Source organism: Acinonyx jubatus, chromosome A1 (genome assembly GCF_027475565.1).
Source record: "Acinonyx jubatus isolate Ajub_Pintada_27869175 chromosome A1, VMU_Ajub_asm_v1.0, whole genome shotgun sequence".
Classification (NCBI taxonomy): Eukaryota; Metazoa; Chordata; class Mammalia; order Carnivora; family Felidae; genus Acinonyx; species Acinonyx jubatus.
In genome coordinates, this window is record NC_069380.1 from 6940069 (window position 1) to 6949730 (window position 9662).

The 9662-nt window shown below is 50.5% G+C and overlaps 2 long non-coding RNA genes across 2 annotated transcripts; one reads left to right on the top strand and one right to left on the bottom strand.

The window, feature by feature from the left end:
• The first annotated feature begins 610 nt into the window (after nucleotides 1–610).
• Nucleotides 611–3643, top strand: LOC128313278 (uncharacterized). Its single transcript, XR_008293765.1, has 3 exons — nucleotides 611–1110; nucleotides 1381–1570; nucleotides 3588–3643. It is a non-coding gene; the product is annotated as an uncharacterized LOC128313278 (long non-coding RNA).
• On the bottom strand, nucleotides 2785–6637 carry LOC128313277 (uncharacterized). Its single transcript, XR_008293752.1, has 3 exons — nucleotides 6491–6637; nucleotides 5805–6170; nucleotides 2785–3300 (listed from the first exon to the last, which is right to left on the bottom strand). It is a non-coding gene; the product is annotated as an uncharacterized LOC128313277 (long non-coding RNA).
• Nucleotides 6638–9662: the final 3025 nt, after the last annotated feature.

Here is a 9662-nt window from a genome sequence, read left to right on the forward strand (position 1 = left end):
CTGCACTGGCCCCGCCACACGAACATTTGTGGGCGACTCCTCCTTCCCTCCGCAGAGCTGCTGCGGGGACCCGGGCTCCTTCAGAATGGACAGCAAATGGTGCCGTTGTCGTGTCCCGTCTCCCGAATCCGTAGGACCAGTGCCAGCGGAGGCAACGTGTCCCACTGCGGTGTCGACCCCCCCGGGACTTTCATCTCTGTGCCAAGAAATCTCCCATTCCCCCCAAACTCAAAAATCAATTGGAATGCAGCCGGCTCCGTCCCGTGGATTATTAAAGGCCCGGGAGCTGACGACTCATATTGGCAACAACCTTTCGATAAACAGCTTCGAAGACAAGGCTAGGGTGAAAAAGAATGCACACAGCCCGTCCAATCAGAATGAACTGGAAGCATTGATTTCATCATCTCTCCCCCCCCCCCCCCCACCCCACTTTTGAAACAAATTTAAAGTATTGCACTGGGGGGTCGTTGATCATTGCCAAACCCCCCTGGCACCTGGTCCTGACTAGGTTTTGCCGGAATTGCGCGTAGCCTCCTTCAGTTGAAATAACTCTGCCAAGATTGCCTGAGGCCAGGGATATAAATAGCTGAGTCCTGGGGAAGGGCAGCAAGGAAAGGAACATCTGGTAGGCGGCCGAGGTAGCCCTCCCTGATGGATCACTTCTCCGCCCCCTGGGACAGTATTACGGCAAACCTCAGTAGGAGCCCGGAGGTTCCCCCCCCCACCCCCCCAGAGCCCTGGAAACAGAAAGCATCCCTGCTGTGGGAAGGCAGTGAGCAGGCCTGGAGAGCCTCTCTAGCTGGAGAGACCTCAAAGTCTTTACGAAACGTCTTTCTCTCTTATTTTATTTTATGTTATTTTATTAAAAAAAGTAAAGTATTTATCTATTTGGAGAGAGAGAGAGAGCGCACAAGCGGCTGAGGGGGGGAGAGAAGGAGAGACAGAATCCCAAGCAGGCTCCACGCCATCAATGCAGAGCCCGATGCGGGGCTCGAACTCGTAAACTCGCGACCTGAGCCGAGATCAGGAGTCAGAGGCGTAATTGACTGCGCCGCCCAGGTGCCCCGAAACTTCTTACTCTTTTGAACTCTGTCCAGGGAGTGGGGAAAGGTAAGAACCATGGGAGATATTTCAGAGGACCCCTGTTTTGTCTGTTATCCCCCTGCCTGGGCTGCTTTGCTGCCTTAAAGCATCCTTGGTCCTTCCCCACTGCGACAGAAGCAATGACTGCTTGGTGCCATGCTCTTTTATCTTTGAATTGTTTCAAAATTTGATCTTTTCACACAGATTAACGGGCTAATTGTGAGGCACCTCTCCTCCCCCTCTTCACTGTTGGAATGATTAATAAAACCCGCTTTGCTTATTCTTTTCCTCTTTCAGGCGTTTTTGTCTCTTATCTGACCCCATTGTCACCCTGATGCTCGGGACTGAGGACAATCTCTAAGGTCTACAGACAGATGGACATACGATTGTTTATTCATTCAACAAACATTCGGTCAAGGGCCCGCTGAATGCCAGGCATTGTGCTGCCTAAATTCCAGCCACGCCAGTCGCCCAAAGGCAACCACGGGTGAGTCTGGGTTGGTTCCCGAAGGCCCTCGAGGCGCACCTGCTTCACCTGTGACCATGGAGATAATGACGCACCTGGATTTCCAGGAGGATTAAAGCCCGTGTCGTCGCAGGGCCAACATTTGGCAAAGCTTAATAGCTTTTTGTTCCTTGTTTTCCCCTTTGGCCCAAACACAAGGGAGGCAGTTTGGACTACCGCATGATCTACGAAACCACAATTTATTAGTCAAATGAACCCTGCGGAGACACAGTCACTCTCCTATACTTATCACTGTGTAAAAAGCAAGGCCTCTGACCCTGCCCCGTATCTTTAAAAAGTTTACTTTACTTGGGCAAACACCAGGTATCAAAGAAACAAATAAGAGAAACACAAAAGTTCAATTATTCCAGGTGGGAGTTCATTAGACTTAACCAAAGTCATCGAATGGAGTCACAAGTGTCAAGTTTTAGGATAACGTTCTGGGGGTCTTGGATCAGGGACCGGGAGGCCTGGCTCTGACCCTAGCCAGGGTCATCGCTTACCTAACTCAAGCATGTGGCTTTGGACTTAACCTCTCGGTCTTCGACCAGATTTATCTGAACAAGGAGGAGTTAGGTGCTGGGCCTTCTGGGAGCTGTTCCTCCCTTCTCCTTCCTTCTGTCCTTCTGACACGTTCCCCTGAGCACCTCCCGTGTGTCAGTCCCTGTGGTGGACTGGGGGTGGGCTGGGGGCTGAGATCATAAGGATTTTGCCCTGGCTCTGTTGGAGCCTCCAGGGCTGCAGGAAGATAGTGTCATTGTTTCTCTTCTGGATGTAGCAAATGAAGCTCCCAATATAACATAGATGTTCTGGGAGCTCAAAGTAGGAATCACTGTTAGTATTTTCCTTATCACGGATTCTAGAAAGACATCTCATCATCCACTTTCTGGTGCCGAATGGGGCTTTAAAAAATGTTTCTCAAAAAAATACATAAATAAAAATTCATCTCAAGTAACTTCTTAGTCTGATACTGTGAGAAACAGCACCACTCAACGCCCGGAGTTTAGATTTAGGCAATAGCCTTATTCTTTTCAGTATTGTTATTGTGGTGAAATATACATAGCATGAAATTTACCATTTTGATCACTTAAAAAAAATTTTAAGTTTATTTATATGTATATTTTTGAGAGAAAGAGTACAAATGGAGGAGGGCTAGAGAGAGAGAGAGAGAGAGAGAGAGGGAGAGAGAGAATCCCAAGCAGGGAGCCCTATATGGGGCTCAAACTCACAAACTGTGAGATCACGACCTGAGCCGAAACCGAGTCGGATGCTTAACCGACTGAGCCACCCAGGCGCCCCGGCCATTTTAATCACTTTGAAGTGCACGGGACAGTCGCATGAAGTGCATTACCACTGTTGTGCCGCTGTCTCCAGAACTCGCTCATCATTCCGGACTGGAGCTCTGCCTCCCTGAAACTAACTTCCCACCCCCCTGTCCCCAGCCCCTGGCAATCCCCGACCTGCTCTTGGTCTCTCTGAATTTGCCTGCTCGAGGGACACACGGTATTTGTGCCTCGGGAGGTGGGGAGCAAGGAGGGCAGAGCTTCACTGCGGTCAGAGCCCAGGAAGGACACTCCCCGGGGAAGGAATAACCGTGCGCAGGGCGCTGGCTGCACCGTCGTGATCCCGACCGAATAGTCCCACGGGACAGCCTCGGGGAGGGACGGCTGTTCTGCCACAGTGACTCTGCTCAGGGGGTGACCTCGGCGGTCCTGGAAGAAAGGATTATGGGTAACTCTGGAGCTGGCAAATGCCCTCCTTGGTTCCTGGGCCACTATTCAAATCTTCGATCCATTCAAATCTTTACAGCTCCCTCCCTGGACCTCTCTCCTCCCAGCACACCCAGGCTTTGCTGGCCTAATGCCCGCTGGCCCGGTGACTCCCGGCCTAGGTGTCTCTTCCTCCCGAAAGCCCTTCTCCTGCGGTGGAGGCCCAGCCTCGAGCTCTCACGATGCCTCAGAGCTGTGTCTGTGAAATGTCTGCCTCTAACCTCTCCCAGGTGGTCACACCTCCCCGACGGAACATCGCGGCCCCCTTCGGGCAGGGACCGCCCCCCCCACCCCCCCCCCCCCCCGCCCCCGTCCTCGCTGCTGTGTCACTGTGCCTGGCAACGGTCGACACCTGGGTCAGGGCCCAGAGAGGCAGAGTCTGAGGCGAGCGCCGTGCTGATGGAGTAAGTGCTCTCGGTTGGGGGGGACCCGACGGGGAGGTGAGGGCGATGAGGCAGGAGAGACGCGAGCAAAAATGGGGCTTCGGTTGAAGTCCGGCCTCCATCAGCTCCCATGACAAGTTCTGGCACATGAACCCGGCCACGAAGTCATCCTACCGGGCGCGAGGGGGCGGGGCCTTGGATGAGTCAGTGGGGGGGGGGGGGGGGTGCAACCTTCCGGTTATTTCCAGGTGACGCGGTTCCCTTCGGTGGAGGGCGGTTCTCTGGGGGAGGGAGCGGCCGTGTGAGCAGGTGGCCGTCACTCGGGGCGCTCGGGGGGCACCCAGAAGTTCCACCGCAGAGCTGCGTGTTTGTGGAGGGAATACCTGTGGACAACAATGTAGGAAACAGAACCAGCTGCCTTTCACGGGCACAAACTCCGTCTGTCTCCACAGAGACCCTGGGAGGCAGGTACCAATGGTGAGACTGTCGTCCGGCAAGGCGAGGTGACCTACCCCAGACACACAGCTAGGGGGTGGCAGCATCAGGGCTCAGACCCAGACCTGCCTGCCTTTATCCCGGGTGACAGACACACAGAGTAGTCTGCGATGCTCTGGACCGGATGGTGCACGTTGAGACCTCTCTCTCTCTCTCTCTCTCTCTCTCTCTCTCTCTGAACAATTCTTATTGGTGTGATCTCCTCTTGCCAGCTCGCTTGCCTGAGACCCGAGCCCCTACCGACCTGCAAGGCCGCAGAGCTGATAGAAGCATTTCGATGATCGAAGGCCACCTCGCCCCCAAGTGGCCTCCGCCTTCCGCCCGGCGACGCCCTCCCCCGTCAACACTGGGGGCTTCAGACTGACTTCCCCTCCAGTCCTGGCCGTCGGGTCCTCACCAGCCGCGAGCTCGCTCTCGAGGAGAGAGGACCCCTCGCATTCCTGGGCCACCGCTCTATTCCCTTACGTCAGCCCATGGAAACATCTATCTCAACACACCCTCGCTGCCTTATCTTGCTCGGGTCCCGGGCCACGGCGGTATTTGTCCAAATTAGAGTCCGTTTGCTTTGCAAACCACACTCGAGCTCTCCTAGACACTGAGCAGCTGCTCCCTTCGCGTCCCCACCGGGGCCCTTGTTTGCACTGTGTGTTGTTGGCAAACAGACTGCCCCGAACGAGCCACTGAAGGGTACTTCCCGGCCCCGGGACCAAAGCAGCAGGCGCACGGAAGGCTTTCCTGGCTTCTCCTTATCAGACGGCTACCTCGGTGCAGCATTTCAAAAGCAGATACCGAGAAATCAAGCATTCACGCAAAAGTGTCCCAAAACACCTCCACACGGTGCAAAGCACAGTCATATAAGTGCAGGTGGGAGGCACCCGGCCCGTGTTCCAGAAGCCCTTTCCTCTCTTTCTGGGTAAAGAGACGTTTACCCCAGTCTCCACAGCCAGGCTGCCCGTATTCGTATCCCGGGGCCCCCTGAGAGCGACCTGACGTCTCTGCGGCTCAGTTTCCTCACCTGTAAAATGGGGCTAAGAATCTTGTCGGGAGGACTATATATAAGCCAAAACGTTAAGGTGCTCAGGACAGAGTCTCGCACACGATAAATTCCCACTAGATATTTAATCTAGTTGTCTTTCCGCGAGCTAAAACAACACTGAGTTATGAGGCTTTGGGTGGTGGTGGCGGTGGTGGTGATGGGTTATTTCCAGCTTCAAGGATCCTTCCAGGCAGGAAACTGGCGGCCAGAAATGCTTGTCAGGACCTCTAGACGTAGCAGTTTGGTTGGAACAGGCCTACGCCCAGAGGCAAGACAAGACAAGACAACTGGCTGCCGGCATTCTGGTTCTGGTCTCATTTCTGTCGCATTTATCCCCGTCGAGTATCCAACACGGCCCCTCTCCCAGCCCCACCGCGTCCTAGGGACCTTTCTGGTCTCTCGTCCCAGGGGACTCCTGTGCAAACGTACTGCTCTCTGGCCCAGGGAGGGTAACATCCGTCCGTATTTCCCACAACTCTTACGTTTGTGCAACTCCCTGGGGTTTACAAAGGTTTGCTCCCTCCTGAACCTACCAGGCGGATAGCTTGCGCTAAACCTGCTCTCCCTGGGAGACTTCTGGGGATCTTGCCCGAGGGACAGCGGGCAATGCCTTTGACCGTTGCAAAGCTTTAATCAGCAGCACGATAGAATAGAGTTCGTCGAACCAGGCCCACTAGGGTGGCGAACTCGTCCTCAGACTCGAATTGTGTGCAGTTTGGACAAGCCGTATCCTGCAGGCTCGGCCAGGCGGGCAGGCAAGGGAGGGGCTTGGAAACGCCCCAGCGAATCTTCTTTGGAAAGGAGTGGAAGGTGAGGCAGCTGTCAGCGGGCAGTAGGCTTGTCACGCCCCGGTTCTCCAGGCTGGCCCTAGACATTCTGGTGCCTGCAAGTGTCATTTCCTGGCAAAGGCGAAGAGAGGGTTAGTTTCAAGCTGCGGTCGCTGACTCAATCAGCTCCTGACCCAGTGAGCAAACGGGTGCCCGGCCTCTCCAGCCACAACGGGGACTGTTCTCCCTGACTCTAGCCCAGACCCCGCTCTAGTGGAGGCAGCACCTGCCCTGAGCCTCCCGTTTGATTTGACGGCTTCCATCTGATACGTATTTATAGATGCAGCCAATCCCCAGGGGCATTATGCTCATAAGGTGCAGAAAAAATAGTCCAGCCACAAGCCCGTCTCTATTTCTTACAGGCTCGGGAATCAGCACGCTCTTGTCCTTACTTCCTCTAGGCTTTCTGTATTCCTGCAATGACCAGGAGGGAGCACGGTGTAGCCACATCTCCCCAGGGGCTTCTTGGTACAGGCTTTTCCCGATCCTCTGCGACCTGGCCATCCCTCCACCTGCACAGCAGAGCCAGGCTCTATGGACGTCGGGAACCGAATCTACCTTTTATCTGGACCAGAACATCTGGATGAAACTCCTGTGTAACAACACCTCCTTCACAGGGTCACGGTCGTGCATTCAGCAGGATCTTGTCTAGTTAAAGCGATAGGTGACTAGTTCTTTGGGGCCGAAGTGACAGTCGATGTAAGGATTTGCGTGGAATCAGCAGGTGATGGTGACACCAACTCTTTATACTCCTGTAATTCCTCAATGAATCTGAAAATTGGTTTCTTTTCCCATATAACATAAAGCTTTAACTGCGCGTGTGTGTGTGTAGGTACTGCGAACAATAAGAAATATACTGTATAAAAACAAAATATCTCATGGGCATTTCAAAAAAAAAAAATCCAGATGTCCTGAAGAAAAACACTAGAAAACAGTATTTCAGTTTTGTGTCTAATTTTTATGATGGCCTAACATGGGAGAGAAGAAGTTTTGGTAAGAATAACGATAAGATTTTGATTATCAAGAACAAAACAAAAAAGCTTTAAAAAAGGGCGCCTGTGTGGCTCAGTTAGTTGGACTTCTGACTCTTGCTCTGGGGTCATGAGTTGGGCCCTGCACTGGGCTCCGCACTGGGTATGACATTAAACTTACGTAAAAAAAAAAAAAAAAAAAAAAAAAAAAAAAAAAAAAAGAGCTAGCCAATGCGCTCAGTGATGTAAAACAAATGTTAGCACAAATGAAATAAAATTAGGTATGTGGAAAAGGGTTTTGCAAGCCCTAAGCTGACATGCTAGGACCAGGAGAGGGGAGTGGGAGTTGAAACAACACCACTTTCTAAGAAAAAGGAGAATCCTGAAAAATCAGCTTTCTTCTGATTTCCCAGAGGTTTATGTCGGGATGGGCGGATGGGCCTTAAACGTTCCCTGACAGCTCTTACCCCTTCTCCCCACCAGATGGCCCCACTCTTCCCTTCTGTTTCAATTCCCTAGACCCCCCCCCCCCCTTCCCTTCCTTTCCCCCTAGATTCCTTGCCCCCCTCCCCTAGTACCTTCACACAAAAGGGTTTCTTTTGCTTGTTAACTATCCAGGCTGTGATCTAGCCATTAAGGTTTTGGGGAGCAACAGAAGAAATAAAACCCAGCCCATCAACACCACTGTATTGAAGCGGTTTCTTTGTCTCCGCATTCAGGGAGGGTGTAGGACTTATATTTTTGTGTATTTCCAATGTCTAACACAGTGTGGTAAGTCAGAGGCTGCCCACAAATACAGGGGACCTCAACTAAGCTGGAACCTCCAAAGAAACGTGATCAAGGTTGCATGGAAGCAATATATTGAGAATGTATTTGCTGATGGATTTGGAAAATTTAAATATCACACAAGAGGGGGCTCAGCCATCAGGTTTCACAGCACTTTTTTTGGCATTTGTTTTTATTTTATAACTCTCTTCCTTTATCATAACACAAAGGAGTGCTTGGCAATAAGTCATGCATGACTGTCTTAAAAATATTTACATCTATTTTTCACATTTTTAAATTTTGGGTATTTTACACAACATGTATTCTATATTTATTTTATATATTAATTCATTCAACATTCTTACTAACTCTGTAAGATATGTTATTGGCCTCGTTTTTAAGAGGGAACTAAATTTCACATAAATAATAAACAACGCTGAAAACCATGAGGCAGAAGTGAATATTTATTTAGAATCAGAAAAGAAATCATAAAAATTGTAAAATAAATCATAAAAATTGTAAAATCATAGAAAATCAATACCATAAACACTTCAAAAATCCAGGAAAATAACATAATGTTTAATGAACGAACTAGCTAATTTACCTCTATAATACTTCTTCCTTCATTTAAAAAAATTGTAGGGTCGCCTGGGTGGCTCAGTCAGTTCAGCGTCTGACTTCAGCTCAGGTCATGATCTCGTGGTTCGTAGGTTCGAGCCCCGTGTCGGGCTGTGTGCTGACAGCTCAGAGCCTGGAGCCTACTTCAGATTCTGTGTTTCCCTCTCTCTTTGCCTCTCCTCTGCTCTCTCTGTCTCTCAAGATAAACTTAAAAAAAAAATTGCAGTAATATATGCACAAGATAAAATTTACATTTTAACCGTAGTTAAGTGTATGATTCCGTGGCATTAAGTCCTTTCACACTGTTGGGCAACCGTCATCACCATCCATCTCCAGATACTTTGGGTCTCTGTGAATTTACCTCCCCTAAGGACCTCCTAGACGTGGAATTGTACAGTATACTGGCCTTTTGTGATTGGCTTATTTCAATTAGCATAACGCCTTCAGGGTCCATCTATGTCCTAGCCGGTGCCAGAATTCCCTTCCTTTTTAAGACTGAGGAATAGGGGCGCCTGGGTGGCTCAGTCGGTTAAGCGTCTGGCTTCAGCTCAGGTCACAATCTCGGGGTCCGTGAGTTCGAGCCCCGCGTCGGGCTCTGGGCTGATGGCTCAGAGTCTGGAGCCTGCTTCTGGTTCTGTGTCTCCCTCTCTCTCTGCCCCTCCCCCGTTCATGCTCTGTCTCTCTCTGTCTCAAAAATAAATAAATGTTAAAAAAAAAACATTAAAAAAAAAAAAGACTGAGGAATATTCTGTTGTAGGATTGTCTATTCATCCAGCCATGGACATCTGGGTTGCTTCCTTTTGGCTGCTGTGAATAATGCTGTTCTGGACTTCCGTGAACAAACACCTCTTCTGATCCCTGCTTTTACTTCTTCTGGGTGTATACCCGAAAGCTGCGTTGTTGGGTAGATTCCTGAGCGGAGAGGACTCTTATTCAGCTCGGTGTCTCTGCGAACCAACTTCTCCATTGCAAATGTTATGTGCCTGGTGAGCAAAAGAATGTTTCATCTTTGCGTCCTGATGCTAAGCACATAAATACAGTGGGAAGTGAACATATCGTTCAAAGCCATTCTTGAACCAGGAGAGCCAGCAAAAGCTTACGCAGAAGTAAGTACACAGTACTGCACACAGAAGTGACTGGGAACCACAGAGATACATCTGGTAAACCCAAATAAAGGTATCCCTACTCAACTTCTCCTTAGCAGGACCCT